Genomic DNA, 21,238 nt, shown 5'->3' with positions numbered 1-21,238 from the left:
AAGAAACAGAAAAATATTACTTGCGCAAACCCCAACTGGATCCAGCACGAGCCGGAACTCACAACGCTGCTATTTGCTCAAACCCCAACTGCATTCAGCAGCGGGCCGGAACTCACACCGCTGTTATTCTATTAGAAACAAATCAGCACTGCACCCCTATAATTGATAGCTGTCACATCTAATTAACAACGAACCAAATAGAGGTGTAGCTATCATCAGAGCAGCAGGTACAGTGGCACCAGGACCTAAAGATGTTGGAATCCCACCGTACCAGAATCCTATATGCCTTTTTCAAAGCAAAACAAAGGTCACATCAGCCTATTTTATCAGTTTTTCTGTTTAGGGCATCTTGACAACCTTGTTTCCCTCTGACAGTAAAATAACAGTGGCTCTTAGTACCAGACTTCACATGCCCCCATGTTGTGGCTTCAGCGGTTGGCAGCATAATCTATAGTACTAAAGGGTGGCTGTTTATTTTTATTAATATTTTATATGAAAATATTACAAGCACTTGTACATACTTTTCAAGGAATTGCACACGATCTCCTTCAAGAAAGTTCAAACGTCTTAAAATATTATAAATAGATACATAGGTTAACAAGAGTTGGTCTAAAGTGCACTACACAGTTGATATTGCGTTTATTTACATGCTGTGCAGTTCGGATTATGACAAAAACAGAATGAAGGGCAATGTTGTTTTCTAGAAATGGCCGTCGATGTTGAAGCACTTGGTAGCACAATTTCTGAAGCGTTGTACGCAGCACATCTCTGCGACTCCCCTTTTAATTACACCTGCACAATAAAGACAAAAAACACAGGTTTAACCTTACTCAACCGGATTCTGCTTGTGTCATCACAGAACAGAAGTGCCCAAATGTAGTAAACAATATTAAAACATGCCATGTTGCATGTAGCCAATTAAGTGTAACACCAGGCCTGTTAGAGATTTTTGCAGGCCTGAGTCAAAAACTTGATGCATGGTCTCAGTAGATGTTTCTTCCATTTTTGTTAGGTGACATGAGCATCTGACTCCAAATATAGAAAAACACAAGCCCTCCATGGAAAGACAAAACCAGGCAGCTCCAGAATTTGACACACTCTAGTAAAACAGGCAATTAAGCAGTGAAAGTAGAATATTTGCAGTTCTTACTTCCTCGATGAGAGCCAGTCTTAGTGATATGGATTTTCGTACATCCCTCCAATTCAGGAAAACATACTTTGCTTACACATTCTGTGAAAAGAAATCAGACTGATGCAATTATCTTTTAGATTTGTTGTATTTCGGGCTGTTCTCTTGAAAGGAATGGCAACCAGGTAACGATCTTGAGATTAAAAAAATCCTCATAGCCAAAACCAACCAAATACACCAAAATTATAAACCGGTCATGTGACATGCAACATTGAGCATTCAAAGTTAAGATAACTCTTTTAGAGGCATATTTACCAGGAATTAACGCCACCATAGCGTCCATTTTTTTAATGTTACAGCAGCATTTTTTACATCGATTTACAAGTGTCCGCAAAGTCCAGTTAGCAGCATTTTTTCAGCATTAATGGGAATTTTTCACAGCGCCACTTTTGTTAGCGTGACTTACCGAAAATTAGATGCAAGGTAGGGGTTCCCATGTAAAAACTCATGCAAAACTCACAACGCTATATTTACAAGGTTTTCCTGTATGTTGTTAAAAAAAACCACTGCTGCTAAATCCATAAGCAGTTTTTCAACGTCAGAAATTACTGGTCTTAAAAATGATTCAAACACCCTTGGGGCCTCATTTAAGAGGTTTTGGTGCAGGACAGCGCTGCTGCCCTGCGACAAAACAAAAGGGCAGGAACGCGCCCTATCAATAAGATAAGGCGCATTCTGTCTTTTTCCCCAACGTTGGGGCACAATGGTTGCCAGGCACCAACGCAGGCACCCGTGGCTATGGTGCAAGCGTACCCCGTTGCAGGTCTTATTGATTTTATGCAGGAAGGGACACCTTCCAGCACAAAATGAATCTAGAAAGGGTAATTGCCTCATTCAAGTGTGCTGCAGCACGGAAGTGCCCCAGGAGACATACATCCCAGGTACATGCCACTATCTGCCCAGTGCCGCCAGCTAAGTGTGCTGTGATGCTAAGCCAGTTATCAACGGCAGCCCCAGAGCATATGAATGAGATCTGTGTCAATCAGCTTACATTGGGGACAACAAGCATTTGTATCCCGGAAGTACCTATTGATCTTAGCTGGGGTCAAATAGGTTCTGTGCAATACATAGTACTGAATGAGATGGAATCTGGCATTTCTAGGAATATGGGTAGGTCCCTCAAGTATAGCCACCCATTTGCGGTCTGTGCACGGGTGAGTTAGGTTCGAGTCCCAGCGATGTCAAAGAGACGTCAACGGGTGTGCTGTGTGTGTGCGCAGTGAGCTGGCAAACCAGTTTGTGAGATGTCTCCCTGTGCCCATCACGTGTATGTATTGAATTGTGAGATGCGTGTCAGGCTACCGGGATACGTCGCCCCATAGGGTCCCCAGTGCTGTAACTAACGAGGTACGAAGTAAAAGCTGACCTTGCAGCAGTCCAGCATCCTCCTCTAAGGCGTTGAAGGGTGCCAGCAACCCATTTTGGTATAGGTCACCCAGGACCATATTACAGAAGGTGCCCCGGGGGCGCAACGGGCGTCTGCGCTCGCTTTGCGCGCCCCCCAGGGCACTTTGGGAATATAGAAGGGGGCGCAGACGCTTGTCTGTCCCCTTCTATAGGACCAATAGCAGTAGCGCACTTGAAGCACCAGCGCTACCTTCAGAGCGTGTTTCCTCATTTACATAGGGGCGTGCCCTATGCAAATCAGGAAAATCCTTTGACTCTGCACCAGCACCATATTATAGACGCGGGCGCAGAGTCAAAGAAGCCCTTAAGAGACGCAATGACAGTGCGCCATTTAAAAAGTGGCGCACTGTCAGTGCGCCCCCTGAGAGAAGCCCTCTGCAGGGGGTAAAGGGGGTCCCATGGACTCTCCAGACATCCCGTTGCAGGCGGGTGCAGTCATCTCTAATCCTCTTTGAAAGTGCAGGCGGCTGCCGCCTGCACTTTGAAAACACGGAGCAGCTGCTCCGTGCTTTCACATAAATGCGCTCCCCCAGGGTATCGTGAGGTTGCAGCTGCTCTGAATGCAGCGCATACACCATAATGGGGCACATTAGTATTGTTTGCGCCTGACGCAAACAAGGATAATGTGTAATAATGCCCCCAGTGTCTGTAGGTCAACCGCCTGCCAGGAAGAAAGTTCCACCCTAGTTGTGGCATGGCCACCCCTCGGCATGCCTTGCAGATGTAATGCCTGTACATACGGGATGGCAGAGCACGTGAAAATTAAGCAACAGTGAAAGCATTTATACACCACCTTCAGCATTATCTAGATGGGCACCCCACCTCTTCTTCCAGGATGAAAGAGCGCCAGAACTGACGAGTGCATCAACGCTGGTGAAAGCACAGCCGTGCTCTCAAAATTTAGTCCGCTGCCCCATCTGGACACCCACTGCAATTGCGCTGCCAGGTAATAGTGCTCCATATTATGTACTGTGATGCCTCCCTGACCAACTGGTAAATATAGCTTGGACAATGCAACCCCGCACTGCGATCCATTCCATATGAACTTGTGCATGACGCATTAGAAGGAGTGGAAAACAGGAGGTTGAATATACACTTGCAAGTTAGTGAAGAAATACACTAACCGTGGCAGCACCACCATTTTAAGTTGTGCTGTGCAGCCCATGATAGTCAGGGGCAGATTTCGCCAGAAGTGCATTTGCGACTTGACGGCTGCTATCACCCACAAGATGTTCCTCCTCTAATAGGTCCACTGACTGATAATATACACATACTCCAAAGTTCCGAAAGATAGTGGGCTGCCACTTCACAGGTATATTGTTAATGACCAGTGTGGGGCTGGGGCAAGCCTGGTTGAATGGGTACAAGCAAGATTTCGCCCAATTCACTCTGAGACCAGAGATGGATGCAAAATCATTGAGGATCTGGGCCAAGTCAACAGGCATTGCCCTTAGGTCCTGGATGAACAGGAGCAGGTCGTCCGTGTTCTGGGAGATCACATGCGTCCCATCACCCAAGGGGATACCCCATTCCATCCCATTCCACAAATGGCTTCCATGAGCAGCTCTATAGCCAGGGAGAAGATCAGAGATGACAGCAGGAACCCTTGCCTGGTACCATGACTGATGGGTACAGGGTCTGACACGATGGCACCCGTTTTGACTCTAGTAGAAGGAGAGGTGTATAACAGCTGTAGAAGGTAGAGAAAATTAGCCCAAGTCCGTAGCGGGACAAGTCGGCAAAATGAAACTCCCATTCCTTGATATCAAATGCCTTCTCCAAGAGCACCGGACATCCAGAGTAAGGCCAACATGAGACTGAATAGCTGGCCACCCGGAAAAATTGACTCCGGTTAAGGGACGTGTTCTCAGAAGACACAAATCGTTCTGGTCAGCATGCACCAGATTGGGCACCAGGGGGAGCAACAGATCCACTTGTATTTTGGCCAGGACTATATAGTCAGTGTTTAAAAGTGCCAGTGGCCGGTAGGAGACCAAGAGCGTTGGGTCTCTATCTGGCTTAGGCAAAGAAACAAGCAGAGCTTCACAGAGAGACACCAGGAGGATGGAGGCTTCAAACGAATCCACATACAGGGAGAGCAGGAGAGGGACCAACATAGGAGCGTATGTGTTATAATATTCTGCTTGCAGCCCATCCAGAAAGGGTGTCTAGCCGTGGCCAGAGCTCTGACAGCCTCCCCTACTTCAAATAGTGTGATCAACTCCTCCAGTTCTGCCCGCTGTTCCGGTGTAATGGTGTGCAAGTGAGTGGATGCAAATAAGGCCGCTAGATCAGCCAGACGAACACTGTAGCAGACGCATAAAGAGCAGTGTAGTGTCTGGTGAGCTCTCATGGCTCTTACGCTAAGTGTACAGCTGTCCCAAAACACACTGAAAAGATAGGGTACTGTGCCTGCTTCTGATGGACCAGCCTTGCGAGCAACTGTCCCACTCGGTCCGCAGCTGCATGAGTGTGGACGGAATGTACAGAATAATTCAGGCATTGAAATCGCTCCAGTAGGTCGGTATGCTCATGTTGCGCATCCACCAAACAACTAGTACCGCTTGAGTATGTTATTGAGGCAGACTCCAGCTTTAGGAGGAAGGGCTCAATATGTATGAGAGCACCATCAATTAGTTTGTGTGCACCCCAGCAGAGTCCCATGCAGTGCCCCCTGATTGCGACTTTGAACGCTTCCCATTCCATGCCTCTGGTGGCAGCAGAGCTGTCGTTTGTTTCCAAGAAGTCTGCCGTGGCCGTGCCTAGCGATGCCTGAAAAGGAGGATCCTCCGTCATTGCAGGTTGAAGGCGCAATGTATGCACCGCCTGTTTGGTGTCTTCCCATTCCAACTGGGGAAGCTGGTGGTTGTGATCTGAATGTGTGCGCCCCAGTTAGTCTACACGCCGACCAACCGTGAGCAGCTCTGACGAGCTCACAATGTGATCAGTGTGGAAAAGGAGGTCATGCGGTGAAGAATAAAATAATAGACACATGCATCCAAATTCAACACTCTCCCAACGCCAGCTAAGCGCCAGTGCTGCAGCTAATCTCCTAGTGCCCGGGCGTTTGAAATAGCGACTATACAGGAAAGCTGTGGAAAAGACCTGTCTAATGCCAGATCAGCATTGAAATTTCCCCCTATGAGCCAGGGGATGGTGCTCCAGCAGGCTAGTGTACGGTTTGTGTGTAAGAAGGCCGTCTGGTCCATGTTAGGTGTGTACACATTCCAGAGTAATAAACACCTCCCATGCAACCTGCCCATCCATCTCCGTCTCGTCCACTCTAAAGAAGACGCCCGGCAGTACCCAGATAAGCACCCCCCCTCGCATACGAGGAGTAATTCATTGCAAATACCAAACCACGCCATTGGCGCTGGAGCTTGTGGGTTTCAGGCAGTGTGATATGTGTTTTCCTGCAATAACGCAATGTAGGTTGACCAGCGCTTAAGGTAGGAATACATAGCATAGCTGCACGATGACATGCGCATGCCATACACATTCCAGGTGATTATGTTAGTAAGGACAACATTGCCTGTAATATGCACATGTTATACAATAAGGTGAGGGGCAAAATGGGAGTATTGTAACACTGAACACTGAACAGCATAAGAGCGGAGGGACAACATGTATCCGTCCAAACTGGCAATAACTCCCAGTGGTTGTCCAGCTATGAGGGCAGGCACTGAGCTTCTCAGACTACCTTCCATCTCTCAGTCAATGGCACCCAGCCAGTGCACCAAAGGCCCATGCTGAATGCATCAGATATCATTGCACTAGGCATTCCATTTGGTAGTCAATACCTTAAATTAGGTCTTCTGCTGTCTGAGAATTCACAACCGCGGGCCACTTGGACTTTGCACCGGATGGCCACGTCGCAGTGGAGCCATCGTCACTGGAACAAACCCCTCTGCTTCTGCACCCCAGGCTTAAGTCAGGGAAGAAAAGTACTGTGGCGTTATCCACTTTCACCTTCCCCAGCTTACGTACCTCCCTCAGGACAGCATCACGATCCCTGTAGGAGGCGGAAGAGAAAGGGTCTGGACCTGTCCTCGGCGGTGGATGGCTCACCGGCACTCGCTGGGCCCGCTCCATAACAAAGAATGGGGGAGAGTGCACCTGCTGGCAGTAGGTCACACAACCATGTCTCAGCATGTCTCAGCATATGCCATTGCATTAGCTCCTTCTGCTCCCTTGGGAAGCCCCACCACCGGCATGTTGTTTCGCCAGGAGTAGCCCTCCACATCCTCCGCTCTTCTTTCTAGTGACTTCACACGTGCCATTAGCTCCTGTACTTCCAACTCTGCGGTCCGGGTAATAGGGTGGACTTCAGCCAGATCTTGCTCAATGTTGCGTACCTTGTCAGTCAGCTTGCGATGATCTGCGCGCTCCAGGGTGAAGTTGACTGTGATTTTGTTGTTGCGGCTCTCAATGGAAGTGCGCTTTTGTTCGAGGGAGGTACCTATTTTTTCCACAGCCATGAGTAGAGAGTCTAGTTTGGAGTTAAGTTTGTCAGCTGTCACCTGCCTCCATGACCAGCGACCCCCAGCTGCTCGGTCAACCAACACGGAGGAGCAGGCAGGTGTTGACGCTGCGCTGTGCGCAGGCCGGACATTGTTGCACTGGACTCTCAGGCACTATGTATGACATGCGGTGCAGTTCAGTGTGGCCAGCTGGCCCCTTTCCTCTAGTTAGGTGTATGCTAGCCAGAAATCGTCGCTCTGGTGGCACCAATGGATATTCCCCTTATACCCAAGAGTGCACTAACAGGGGGCAAGGAAAGGAACCACCACCTCGTCGCCTCCTTTGATCTAACAGTAGCGACCTGATCCTGTGTTCTCCAGTGCCCCAGAGAGTAACGGCAGATCAAGCTGCGTGCCCAAGGGCCTGGACCTGAACCTGAACTGACTTACCTGTGCCCCTGGTACCTGCTGCCACCAATGGCCATTTCAGCAATCGAGCCAGTTAGTGGAGTCCCCCAGCAGTCTTGTGTGGTGCCCTTAGCAATGTGGGCCCGCTGCAGTGCAGGGATTGCTCAGGGTACGGTGTGAGCCACCTACAGGCGCTAAGCCTGAGCCCTGTACAACCCCCAGGCCTCCTCACTCCCCGGCTTCTCCTCACCTGGGCATCAGCACATCGGTGCGCAGGAGGGCCTCTACTGTTCACAGCTCCAAGTTGCACCTGGCGGTCTTCTCACACAGGTCAGCAACATGTCTTCATGCGACCTACCAGACTTCGCCACCAGGTAAGGGGGATTGCAGACGCCTCAATTTCTACCGTTGTGGCCCACAAGCTCAGGCCCAATGCAGCCTGCCTCCAGCGGCGCCGCCCACTCTCGGTCTCAGACGCAGACACAGCGAGGCCTTCAGGGCCTGGGGACTGTCCGCACTTCTAGACATCAGCCGCCATGGTGTCGAAAGGATGGTGCAATGAAAAGTGCTGCATCACTGGTTTTCCCCAGCGATGCTCCATTTTTCATAAATGAGGCCCTGATTTGGCATTTCCTCTTCCCCTGGGACTCTGGCTGGTCATCCTGGCTGTTGAGGGGCTTGGTGGGGTAGTTGATCTGTGCTGTTCCATTTTGCATTCCGTGGTTTTGTTTATTTTTTCCTTACAGGTGTATTTGTAAGCTCTTTTAGCCTCTAGTGCTGAAAAGTGATGTTGGACTAACTAACGTAAATTTCTTTGCCGCTAATTGACCGCCCATCACTTTTTTAACACTAACGTGTATTTTTCTATCACCTTAATGCTAGTGTTAGCAACAGTTTTCCCGGCCGCTAGCTGATCCTAACGCCATATTGCGATGTCTTGTAAATATCTAGCAAACGTAGCATTAGGATTTGGCTATCAACAGCAGTAAAAAAAAAAGCTGCTAAACAACGTCAAAACTGCCTAGCGGGAAGTCTTGTAAATATACCCCTTAGCCTCTGCTTATATCTCTGTGGCCACATATTTGTCATGGATAGCCCTTTCCCTGGATAAAGTAAAATAACAGCAGTTCAAAATGTAAAGGCTACTTTATTGATGTGTTGTAGATGTTGATGATGAAGATGTTTGCATGTACACATTATATATTTCCATGAATAATCTTGTTTTATAAGATTTGTGATGTGAAGTTTTATACAGAGTTTAGTAGAGGTGTGTGTGGTGTCACAGGCCCTAGTCCACAATGCTGATAAATGATTGACACAGACACCATTAGTAGGGTACGAAAACTGGCCATGAGCACATACACTAGGGCTCTTTTTATTGGCAAGGTCACCTGACCGGTGACGGCTGTGTTGGATGGGTGTGGGAGAGACTGCTAAAACACTAGACTGTGTCCAGCAGGACACAACATTCCTCCAAAACTTTATTAAAAGCAAGAACTAAGTCCAACCTGTGGGAAGGAAGGATAAACAACTAAAAAACAACTTAGGTCTCCCATCTTCAAGAGGCAATCCACAGGATAGAAGTGGGCAGGTGCATCTGGGAGCTCCCAGCATCTCAACAAGCATCCATGATTTAACCAGGTGCCTCTGGACACGAACACAGTGCTGATGAAGTCCGGATCCCACTGCATCACTTCAGTTGAGTGACAGTTCACCTATGTGATGTTGATCACTCCAGCGGGCTCTAGCTGCAATGCAGTTGGTGATTTACAGTTCAAACCTGGTGCATCAGGAGCGCCGGTGGAGTCTATTGTGAACGCTTGACAATAGTGTTACTTGATGCATTGAAGAAAGTCTTGGCATGCTGGAACCTGTTGAAGTCTCAGTTACATGGCCTGGCTACCTCTTGAAATCCACTGGTGGGGCAAAGTCAAGTCCCTCCCTCTCGCTGGGGCAGGCCCCTTGGTTGAGTTGCCACGGGACTGCCTGTGGGCTGCACTGGGGCTGCATACGTGTCTGCATCTGGACATCAGGGTCACTGCCTAGGCACTCGTGCAACGTGAGGGGCTGGATGTGTCTTGAATAAACAACAAAAAAATCCACAGGTCTAGTAGGCAGTGAAACTACAAACGAGCTAACAACTAGACTTATCTGACTTTTACAGAACAATAAAAGAAAACATCCTTTAAAAGGACGGATTCCCATCACTCACCAGTGGTGACATGCTTCATCATCTGGGTCTCCTCCTAATGCCACTCTAGTGGCACTAAGGGCCACAACCCTTGCTTAAGGAAAGGGGAGCTCACAGATGTTTTAACCTATTGCGATAAAACACGCTGTGTTTGGACCCCTTGATGTGGATCAAAAAATAAAAACAGTGCAAAACGACAGTTTTGAACAAATAACTGTCTAGGTGTAAAGGGTCAACATGTTTCGGCAATTGATGGATATATTATCCTATGCCTTCTTCAGGATATTTAAATATTGCTACTGCAAGTGAGTGTTATATATACAAAGTGTAACAGGTGTAAACAGTTGGAACTAATACAACCTCTTCACCTGTAAACAGGGTAACAATTCCTCTGTAAATGACGGTTGATAATTTTCCATCTTTTATGAGGCTAAGACCTCGCCTCACCTGGCCACGGCTCAGGACAAAGGTGGCACCGCTCTATGCGTCGGTACCTCTGGCGGTTCCAAGAGCAGTCACCTCCCCAGACGGCTCTTGGAACCGCCAGAGTGGCATTAGGAGGAGACGCAGATGATGAAGCATGTCACCACTGGTGAGTGATGGGAATCTGTCCTTTTAAAAGATTTTTTCTTTCATTGTTCTGTAAAAGTCAGATTAATCTAATTGTTAGCTCCTTTGTAGTTTCACTGCCTAATAGACCCGTGGATATTTTTGTTGTTTATTCATATATATTTTGGGAACATATCCATGCTAGGTCTATAAATTTCTCCCTCAGACCTTCCTTTATTTAGTAGTTGTTCTTGTTCTCGTGGATGTGTCCTGGTCAGAAGATACGCTGCCTACAGGTATCAGGATGTAAATAAGGTGAGCAGGTGGTCACTGTTTCTTCAGATCATCACTGGTGCTTCTTGTCAATGCGTATGGCAAAGGTGCAGGACTCCAGTCTTGTTACTTGACTCTCCAGGGGTGGTGGTGATGCACATGGCAAATGATGGAATGGTTTATTTATAAAGTTTTATATAGCGCGAACCTGACCCATTGGGGTATCAGAGCGCTTTACAATAAAAGAACATAAATGGTTGAGGTGGTATACAAACAATCAAATTTGTCAAATTGTGCAATAGCAATATAAAATATATACATAACAAACATAGAGGACCCAGATTCTGCAGGACGTTGTACAATAGACAGTTAATGAACGTTAGGAGATTGTGCTAGCAAACATACATATTATAACTTCTAATGATTCAAAGTTGATGTATACAATGTATAGATGACCAGGCGGACCCACAGCCAACTAAGCATTAGACAACATACAGTTAGAGAGCAAAAAGGGCTGTGATATAAGTCTTACATACGGTAGACTATACCAAACCATTTTAGATAGGTAGTGGTGATAGGATCTTAAAGATGACTCAGTGACCTCCTATAATTAAAATTTAGGAGATGAATTTGTTCATTAGTAGTCTTTTTACTTCCTTTTTTTATGCAGTAAAGGAAGTGATTCTATGTACTAGTGGAGGTAAAGTGTTCCAAATCTTTGGTGCAATCCCCGAGTAAGCTCTACAGCCTGTTCTCTTCTTTTGGAAGGATTGAGGTTTCAGAAGGAAAGTGCTCGCACTTCGTAGTTGTCTGCATCCTCCAGACTTTTCAAGCTTTAGCGCCAAGTTACTGGGTGTATTGTTGTGAATTGCTTTGTGCGTCATGCACGCCACTTTAAGGTGTATTCTTGCCTCAAAAGGCAACCAATTCAAGTGCTTTCAATGTTGGTGAGATGTGACTGTTTCTTTTGGTTCCAGATACCATTCTAGCAGCCGCATTCAGTGCTGCTCTCAGCGGGGCCAACTTGTATTTAGTGCGACCACAGAGAGTGGGGCTTCCATAGTCTAATCTTGGCAGTACTAGGGTTTGTACTGCAGTTTTTATATCTGCCTGAGGGAGGAAGGGTTTGAGTTTCCTTAAAATACTCATCTTGTGATTAGCTCCCTTGGTGGCCATAGAGATGTGCAACTGCATATTCAAATGTTTGTCAATAGAGATACCTAGGGATTTTGCTGAGTCAATGATGAAGGGGACACAGTCAAAGGAAGTTAGATGTTTTAACGAGAGGTCTAGCTTTGGAGTGTGGCTCAGGGGTGAGATGACAATGAATTCTGTTTTTTTTGGTATTCAACATCAGATGGTGGTTAGTGAGCCAACTTTGAGTGTTCAGTAGAATAGTATTGAGGGCAATGAAGTCATCAGGCGAGGAGATTTTTAGATACAACTGGGTGTCATCTGCGTACAGGTGATATAGAATGTTCGCTGATTTCAGTGCATTCGCCAAAGGCTCCATTAGGAGGTTGAAAAGAATGGGTAAAAGGGCAGAACCCTGAGGCTCACCAAGTGTGACCATGGAGGGTTGCGAGAGTGAATTCTTCATCTTAATTCTTTGTGATCTGTTATTCAAGAAGGAGGAGAACCATTGCAACACTGTGCCCGAGAGGCCCATCCTTCTTTCCTATAGGAACAAAAGGTCATCATGCTTGACCGTATCGAAGGCAGAGGACAGATCAAGAAGTATCAATAGGCATGATTCATTGCTGTCAAGCATTTTTAGTATATTATCCATAATGTGTGTGAGTGCATATTCTGTGCTGTGTCCTCAGCAGAAGCACGATTGGTGACAGTCTAAGAGGTTGTAGTTCTCAATGTGGTTGCATAATTGAATTTGTATACATTTCTCCAATAGTTTTGCCAAGGAGGGGATGTTGGTTATAGGACGGTAGTTGTTAAGATCAGATGGAAAGGTGTCAGCTTTCTTTAGTATAGGAGTGACCTGCCCTATTTTTAGACAGTCCGAAATGACACCTTGACTCAGAGAGGCGTTTACAATTTTTGCCCATAATGGTAGGATAGATGTTTTTAAAATCTTGAACAGGGCAGGAGGCATGGGGTCCGCGAAATGATTGGAGGGGTTGATTGTTTGGAGAGGGTTGTCAATAGTTTGATGGGAGATTGTCGAGAAGGAGTGCCAAGAGGCGTTGTTTTTTTAGACTTCCCTTGTTATAATAGAATGTACTCGAATAAAGCACCCAATTTAGGATCTTGGAGCATAGGTTGCGGGAGGGCCATCCTAGCTTGAATGTCTAGCTTAATGGTCCTAGTCTTTTCCTGGAAGAAATTGGCAAGCACTTCACATGCAGGAGTGGCCAGGTTATTTAACTCACTAGAGTTAGTTGTGTTACATGATTGTTGCTTGACGATTTCAAAGCGTTTTTTTGGCCGGTTGATAGCTTGGTTCAACTGAGTTTTGAAAAAGTCTGCCTTTGCCTTAAGAATCTTCCTATTGTAAGAATTCCTTAACCTTCTATTTTGCTCAAGGTTAACAGTGTTAGGAGCCGATTTCCAAAGACGTTCTGCAGCTCTTAGATGTCTACGCTCCAAATTCAGCAAAACAAACAAGATGATGGACGGAATGTTGCACAATGGCAAAACATTCACCCCCAGTCACAGATCTGGGTTGAATCCATTGTTATTTTGCTCACCAAGCCACCCCAGTTCAGACATGGTCATATGCAAATCAGTCTTGGCCCTGTGCCTCATGGCAACAGTCCAGCCCGAACTGCCAAGCCATGTCTTTCCTGGACCGAAATCAAGCATCCTAGGACCGGTTTCTGGCTATCACCCGTCTTCAGCCAGAATAGCTTGACTTCAGTGGCGTAGTGAGCAAGGGTCAAGACTGATTTCCATATGGCCATGTCTGACCTGGGGTGGCTTGGTGAGCAAAATAATGATGGATTAAATCCAGATCTGTGACTGGGGGTGAATGTATTGCCATTGTGCAACATTCTTTCCATCATCTTGTGTGTTTTGCTGTTCACCCTATGTGGGAAGGGTATGCCCAGACGTGGGTCCCGTGCTCACTAAGCCACTGAAGTAAAGCTATCCTGGCTGAAGACGGCTGATAGCCAGAAACCGGTCCTAGGATGCATGATTCCGGTATAGGGAAGACATGGCTTGGCAGTTCGGGCTGGACTGTTCCCACGCTGCAACTCTGGGCAATAGCTGCTTAATCTCCACTACGGCGGCCCACCCGCTGCGGGATGCCTGGCTTTCACCTTGGGGATGCCCAGTAGGGGTTATCTCACAGGGAAAAGCCAGGACGGGTTCCCAAGGCAAGCGCCTTGATGCCTTCGGGTGATACGTGCGCTATATATGTCGCAATACATACATACATGAGGCACAGGGTCAAGACTGATTTGCATATGGCCATGTCTGAACTGGGGTGGCTTGGTGAGCAAAATAACGATGGATTAAACCCAGATCTGTGACTGGGTGTGAATGTATTGCCATTGTGCAATATTCCATCCATCATCTTGTGTGTTTTGCTGTTCACCCTATGTGGGAAGGGTATGCCCAGACTTGGATCCCGTGCTCACTAAGCCACTGGAGTAAAGCTATCCTGGCTGAAGACGACTGATAGCCAGAAACTGATCCTAGGATGCTTGATTCCGGTCCAGGGAAGACATGGCTTGTCAGTTTGGGCTGGACTGTTCCCATGTGGCACAGGGTCTAGACTGATTTGCATACGGTCATGTCTGAACTGGGGTGGCTTGGTGAGCAAAATAACGATGGATTAAACCCAGATCTGAGACTGGGGGTGAATGTATTGCCATTGTGCAACATTCTGTCCATCATCTTGTGTGTTTTGCTGCGCTCCAAATTCAGGCCATCATTGAACTAAGGCTTGGAAATCTTAGAGGAGACATTTTTTTCCCGTAGGGGCGCTGTAGAGTCCAGGATTTGGAGTAACGTGTCATTGTAGAAAGTTGTAAGATCAGGTACGTCAGTTATATCCGTCAGAGCGGAATCGCAATGGTTTACCAAGGAGATGGGATTGATATTTTGTAAGTTCCGTTTCCACTGCCTTGATTTTGAGGGTTGACCCCTTTTATGAAAAGCTTCGATATTGATGGAGAAGAGGATGCAGTAATGATCAGACCAACCGCATGGGGTGATGGATTCTAGTAGAATGATGTTTGATTTTGCAAAGATGAGGTCCAATGTCTCTCCCTTTGTAATGCGCTGGGCTGTCACAGAATTGGGATAACTCATGTTCAGACAGAAACTCTTTAAGACAACATACAATATGATCATTTGTGTTGTTCCAATGGAGGTTGAAGTCACCTAAGAAAATATGAGGCACTAGAGAGTTGGCATTGGATGCCATGAACTCCATAATCTCGTCTATAGAAGTCATGTTATCACCTGGAGGTGGTAAAATATGTGTAACTTGCTGGTGATGCGCTTAGCATCTGAGATATTAATGCACAGATAATCACAAGAGGATAGCTCAATGGAGTCTGCTTTCTTGACTGATATTGAATTATGATCAATGCAGGCTACACCGCCCCCTAGTTTCCCAATTCTATTGAGTCATATTAAGTCATGGGAAGGAGGAACCAGTAAGTTGAGAATGGGAGAGGAGGAGCTATTTAGCCAATTTTCTGTGAGTACCATAATGTCTAAATCATCCTCTAGAATGAGATTGAATATATCAGTAGCATGTTTGCTAGCAGATCTGCAATTTATGAGCCCACACTTCAACTTGTTAATCGAGGGGTTTAAGGGAAACTGTTCTAAATTGATATTTGTGAGGTTATCTTTATTTACAGATCGGTTATTAAGTGTAGGTTCTCTGAGGGGATTTGATTCAATGGTTTGAATAGCGTCGCAATGGACTTACTATTGTCAGAATCCAGGGAATAAGATGTAAGGAGGTCATCTATGTCACTGACTGATAGTTCGTCACTTGACCTCCTGGTCCACAAGGGGGAGGGTAAACTATCCAGATTAGTGTTTATAGGGAGTGTGATTTTGAATATGGGTCTACTAGACGTGTGGTTGTGCTGAGTAATGTTGTCAGTGTGAGTGAGCATTCATGTGGCTGCAGTTTCTCATTTCGAGACTGATTTGATTCACGGTGTTGTTGGTGGGTCTACGTAAACTATGAAGATGTTTCGTGATAATACAAAGGTTATGCATTTCAACCTTAAAATGGGATAGGCCAGTAGCAAACTCATTGTTTTGATTGATCAATACAGAGATGGGAAAGTAGGAAGTAGATGTGGGCTTATGTTCAGTTAGGGAGGGCGATCTGCCCGTAGCGTCATTATGCATGGTCTCCAATTGCTTGCGGATATCTAAAATAGGTATGTGTGTGTGATCCATTATGGAGGGAGATCCGCAAGTAGGTTCTGTAGGCAAGATCACAGTCTCCAATTGCTTGGGGATAGCTTCCATAGTAGTCCATGCGGGAAGCTGAGATGGGAGGATTAATGTGGGATCCACGTCCATTGGAGGAGTGGTATAGCAGCTGGCGTCTTCCCGGTGAAGTTGGGGATGGGTCACAGAGATCTGTGATTGGATATGCGGGATGAATGTAGCAGGTGTAAGGGTTCCCTCAGATAGCGAGGCAGATAGTGGGTGAGGGGGGTCAAAGCGATCCACTGTGTGTGAGGGAGAGGAGGGCAATGTTGGTGGCATCCAGTTTGCTGCCATCCCGCGAGGAGGGCCAGGGTAACGTTGGTGCGTCAACCATGATGAGATCGGGAGAAAAGACTAACCTTGTCTCTTCTGGTCTGGGGGATCCAAGAATGGGTTCATCCAAACGTATTAGGCGGTAGGGGTTAATGGTGGTTTCAGCACTGCTGATGATAGGGGCTGAGGACAAGCCTATCACGTCAGGGGACCCAAGTGTATCTGTAACAGACGAGTCAGGGGAGCTAGACACAATGAGAGGTGCAACATTTGTCAGATAGGGAGAGTCTGATATGGTATTTCGAAAAGGAGGATTAGGGAAACCTCTAAATCCTGGTGCTGCAAAGGTGCAGTGAATGTGCTATTACTATTGTTTACAGCATTCTTGAGAGTAGGGAAGAGCCTGTCAAAGAAATTGAGATTCTTGTTAGAAGATTATATAAGGATATTACCATTATTGTAAATAGTAATGGTGGCATTCAATGGGTAAAGGTCCGAGGCAGTAACCGTCAATTTGAGGGCATGCAGGGATTTCTTTGTTGTCGAAATTCAGAGCAAAGCGAAGAAGGTATTTCTCCATTGAGCACGTTTATACGTGTGGAAGATAAGGTCGTTGGCAATAATGCCCTTGTTAATGCAGTAGTAAGTGCCATTAGACGATTTATACGACAGGTGGCGATGACTTGCATGGGCGAAGGGTGACGGGAGGGGACTTGCAGCCATGTAGCTCATTGTGTACTTAGTGTAGCTCTTTTTTGGCATGTGCGTTTGCAAGCAGGGATGCCATCTGCACTAAGCAGCCAGTGACAGGTGGCAAGACAGTCATACTGTGAATCATCGGGCAGATACACAGGTTGCACATGCAGCTAGCTTATGTTCAGTACTCCCACTGAGCTAACTCCTGTGACGTCCCTGCACCCCTGTGGCTGGCCTGTGTTAGTAGGTGCACTCAGATAGTGGTACGAGTCCTCATTCTTGTCCCCTTGTTAATTTCTCCTGCGCACCTGTGGCCATCCGTTCTTTGGGTGACAGGACCGCCAGACTCCTTTCTCTCAACTCCTTTTCTTCTTCACAATGTGGCAACGTGCCACGCTCTCTTCTTCCTATTTGCTTGCTGTCACGGACCACCCTGAGGTCCAGTCCTTTCTGTGGGACTGGGCATCTTCTCAGGTGCGTCAACCATTTCATGGATGGCCGTGGAGGTTGGTGTGCTTTAATGGATCCGGTCTGCAGCCTCCTCCATATATTCCTTCTCCTCTACAAGGTATTTTGTGTGGAACTCAGGATCACTGTGGGAGACGAGTCTCCTTGCCATTTGTGTCAGTGGCAGCTTGCCACGCAGGGACATGCGACTCTCCTTAGGCCCGTAATGGGCCGATGTGCGAAGCAATCGTAAGGCCGTTTTGGGGGTACTCCCTGAATAGTCTCTGGCCCACTGCAGGGCAGTGCTAGTGCAGTTAGGGTGAACATGATCTCCTTCCGATGGGGCCCCTTCTCTGAGATTTGCTTTGCTTTATTGATAGCAGGTAAACTCCTTTCCACCTCCTCTTTGCTCAAGGACGCGGTGTTTGCACCTCGAGGCTGCACGGTTGCAGCGCTGGATCCTGCCCAGATTCATACATGTTTGATAGGGTGGGTCTTTTCATGTGACACTCTCCTTGATAGGCCAACAGTAGCCGTTCGGTGCAGCGGGCGGCCGCTGGTGAAGCCTCTTCCAATTCAGCATTGCTTCTTCCTTTCGGAGAGGTTTCTCTCGACCAGGCTCCTGCCCATACTGTCAAGTTTTGGGGGGCAGGCTTCGGGGCATCTCTGAATATGCACTCTTGGTCCTTCATGCGCTCCCTCCTCTGGAACTTGGCATGCCCATTTTCGTGGCTTGTGGTGGTGGCCGTTCACCACTGGGGGCATGCATTGCACTCTTCTTGCTTGCCGAGGGGTCAGACAGCCACTGGGGGTTGCATGTTCTGCACACATTCTTCTCGTGCTTCATGTGGGGCTTGCTGCCTTCTTAGGCTTTGTTGCCCTTGGCCACTTGATGCTTTTCTGGGCTGGGGCAGCTTTGGGCTTCTTGGCACTGATTCAGCAGGGCTTCACAGTCTCTCCCCTTGAGTCCCCTAGGCAGTCCAAATGAGGCGTGCTGCACTCTCTTCTACCAGTCTTTTGGCTATGGCTGGTTCGAATGCAGTGTACTGTGGGGCCTCTCTTCCTTCTACTGGCTGCTATTCGGGCACATGGCAGGCACTTCCGTAAGGACGTTTTAATATTCCCTCGGGATGTGTCTCGAGGCCTACCTTTCCTCAGTGCTAGGGCAGCGATTTCATCAGCGCTGCAATGTCTCTACCTGCAGCCAGGGGAAGAACCACATCAGGTTTTTCTTCCCCCACATTGATAGCCATCAGGGCCTTGCAGTCTCTTGGCAGTACTGTACTCTTGTCAGCTATCTTGGCTAGGGGAGCTTCCCTCTACTTGGGGCTTCCTGTGGGGTCAACAGTCTCTCTCCCCTCGTCCTATAACTGGGCAATTCAAACAGGGGTACTGCAGCCAATGTCTTTTTTACTTTGTCCAGTACCGCAGAGGCTCTCATGCCGTGCACACTTTTCCCCGGGAACGCGTTTTCGGGGGGACAGTTTCTTTATCACTTGCTATGCTTCAGATACCTGTCCTGAGATACAGGGAAAATGCTACCAGGTGGCGCTTCAGCCACCATTCATTCAGGCTGAGGCAGCTCTTCTAAGGTTACAGACCTTTTCAGTTAATAAATGGTGTCCAGGGAGCACACATGGGGGCATATCATCAAGGGACGGCGATAAATAACGCAAAGCGCGCTTAGCGCTTTTTTATTTTTCACCGTCTATCTCTAGAATTTATCGCCCTGGTAGAGCGTTATTAACAACGCATTACTCCAGGGCGATAAAAATTCCAGCGATAGCTGGGAAATCACTGTTTTGCATGGAACATTGCTGGTTTCCCCGCGATGTTCCCTGCAAAACGGCAATAACCTTGCTGTTACGACCCTATGGTCATATCATCATAATCCACCCCTAATGTTAGGGATAGGTAAGTCTGCATTTTACCAGACGTAGGTTTTTGGCAAAAACCATCTGCTTAAATGCTGGGGCAGCCTTGTAAATATCGCGATGTGCAAGGTTGTACTGCCCAGTGACGCCCACTTTGCATCTCATTAGAGATGCAAAGGGAGGTATCGCGTAAAAGGGTGCTAACATGGGGCGTGGCTTAGCGGGCGATCATGGCGGACGTGGCTTGCTAAAGCTCCCGCCGGCCCGACGATTATCCTTTAATTTCTCCTGGCCCCCGGACCCGAAAAGCACATCACGTCTGGGGTGAAGGTAGCGGACAACTCTGGGAGACATCCGGTGCCGGGACCGGCGCGCCGTAACCTTTCCAGGCGGTGTGGCGAGCTGTAGCAGCGGGCGGCCTAGTGCCGGTCAGACAAGCCGGGGCCTCAATTTTGGCGCACCCGGACCGGAGAGCTCGTCCTGGGGTCTGCGGCGCCATTTTCTGACCACGATCCGGAGCTGCCTGCTGCGGGCGAGCCACCACGGGCTCCCCTGCCTTTCCTCGTCGAGCAGGCGAGGGGGGCTTGTGCCTGGAGAGCGCATCGGAGAACCTGCGGCCTACCTGGCCTTGGCGGAGCCGGGGCCTCGAGTTTGGCGGCCCCCACCCGGAGTCACCAACGCAGATCCTTGGCCCGGAGGTGCAGGCGCATAGGAGCCCCGGGAGCTGAGGGGCCAGTCGTGCGCCCTGCCTGGTCTGCTGCCTTCCCCATTCCTGGGGTCGCCGGAGCGGTGGCCGGAGGGCCTGTGGACTGGACTGGAGTGGCCCGTGCCGCATTGGGGGTACCGGGAGACCCGGCGTGGACCTGGCGCCGACCCGCGGTGGGGTCCGACGAACAGTGAGTGTTGGCCCCCCCCCCCTCAAATCGTGCTGAGAGACGCTGTGCCCGGGGGGGTCATTGGGGCCCTGCCCAGACTGCCGGGCCAGAGGAATCCCCTGGCTGTTGGGGCTCGCGGGGTGCACCGAAGCAGGCTGATATATAGGGAGAGGTGCCCTGGGCGGAGTTTACACGCGCTGGGACTTGGCCTGCGAGGGTCAGCAGAGACGAGCTTGGGGACCCCCCCCTCCTTATCCTCTGGGGTGAACGGCGGCGGGGTGTGTGAGGAGGCCATCGCTTGTGAGGGTACTAGGTCAGTGCCCTGCCCTTGGTAGCCGTTGGAGTGAGGGTTGCCCTGCCGTAAGGAGCCGCCGGCGCTTTGAAGACAGCTTCGCCGGACTCAGCCTTGGCCATGACCAGAGGGGGGGGTGGCCCCGCTAAGCAGGGGCCCATCGACAAATTCACGGAGCCACATGGCGGCCCCGGAGCGCAGGGCGGCCAAGGACCGGGGCCGGACAACGCGGCGCTGATGGCAGCTATCACCCAATCGAGAGATATGCTGGATGCCAAGATTGGGGCTGTTGGGGCTGATGTGACACTCCTGAGACAGGACCTGCGCAACGCAGTGGCGCGCATAACAGAGGCAGAGTCCAGGATCTCTGTAGTGGAGGATGATGTCGGGACCCTGAAAAAGAAAATGGCGGCGATGGAGAGTGTCCAGAGGGGTCTAGCACTTCGGGTGGAGGATGCCGAAGGCCGGGCGCGCAGGAACAACCTTCGCTTTGTGGGTTTTCTGGAGGACTGTGAGAAGGGGGACATGGGACGCTTCCTTTCTCAATGGCTGGAGAGCTGGCTCCCTCCGGATACCCTGTCCCGATGCTTCGTGATTGAACGCGCGCACCGGGCCCTGACGCAGAAACCGCCGGCAGGTGAACGACCCAGGCCGGTGATCGCCAGAATTCTAAATTTTCATGATCGAGACATTATCCTGCGGGAGGCGAGGGCCAAAGACTCCCTTACATTCGAAAACCACAAGATCATGATCTTCCCCGATTACACCAAGATGGTGCAACAACAGAGACACTCCTTCCAAGCCGCCAAGGCTAAACTTCGGGGCCTAAAGATACAGTACTCCTTACTCTATCCGGCCCGCCTACGAGTGGTCTTTC

The 21,238-nt window shown here is 48.7% G+C and overlaps 1 long non-coding RNA gene across 1 annotated transcript in view; it reads right to left on the bottom strand.

Annotated features, from left to right (window-relative positions):
• Positions 1 to 552: 552 nt before the first annotated feature.
• Positions 553 to 21,238, bottom strand: part of LOC147728193 (uncharacterized) — a 96,545-nt gene continuing 75,859 nt past the window's right edge. Inside the window, exons 3-4 of the long non-coding RNA XR_015309536.1 lie at positions 1,151 to 1,231; positions 553 to 792 (exon numbers count right to left, since the gene is read on the bottom strand). This is a non-coding gene — a long non-coding RNA (uncharacterized LOC147728193). The remainder of the gene's footprint in view (positions 793 to 1,150; positions 1,232 to 21,238) is intronic.

The sequence above is a fragment of the Lissotriton vulgaris genome, chromosome 3_1, assembly GCF_964263255.1.
Source record: "Lissotriton vulgaris chromosome 3_1, aLisVul1.2, whole genome shotgun sequence".
NCBI lineage: Eukaryota > Metazoa > Chordata > Amphibia > Caudata > Salamandridae > Lissotriton > Lissotriton vulgaris.
This window is presented reverse-complemented; position numbering and strand designations above follow the sequence as displayed.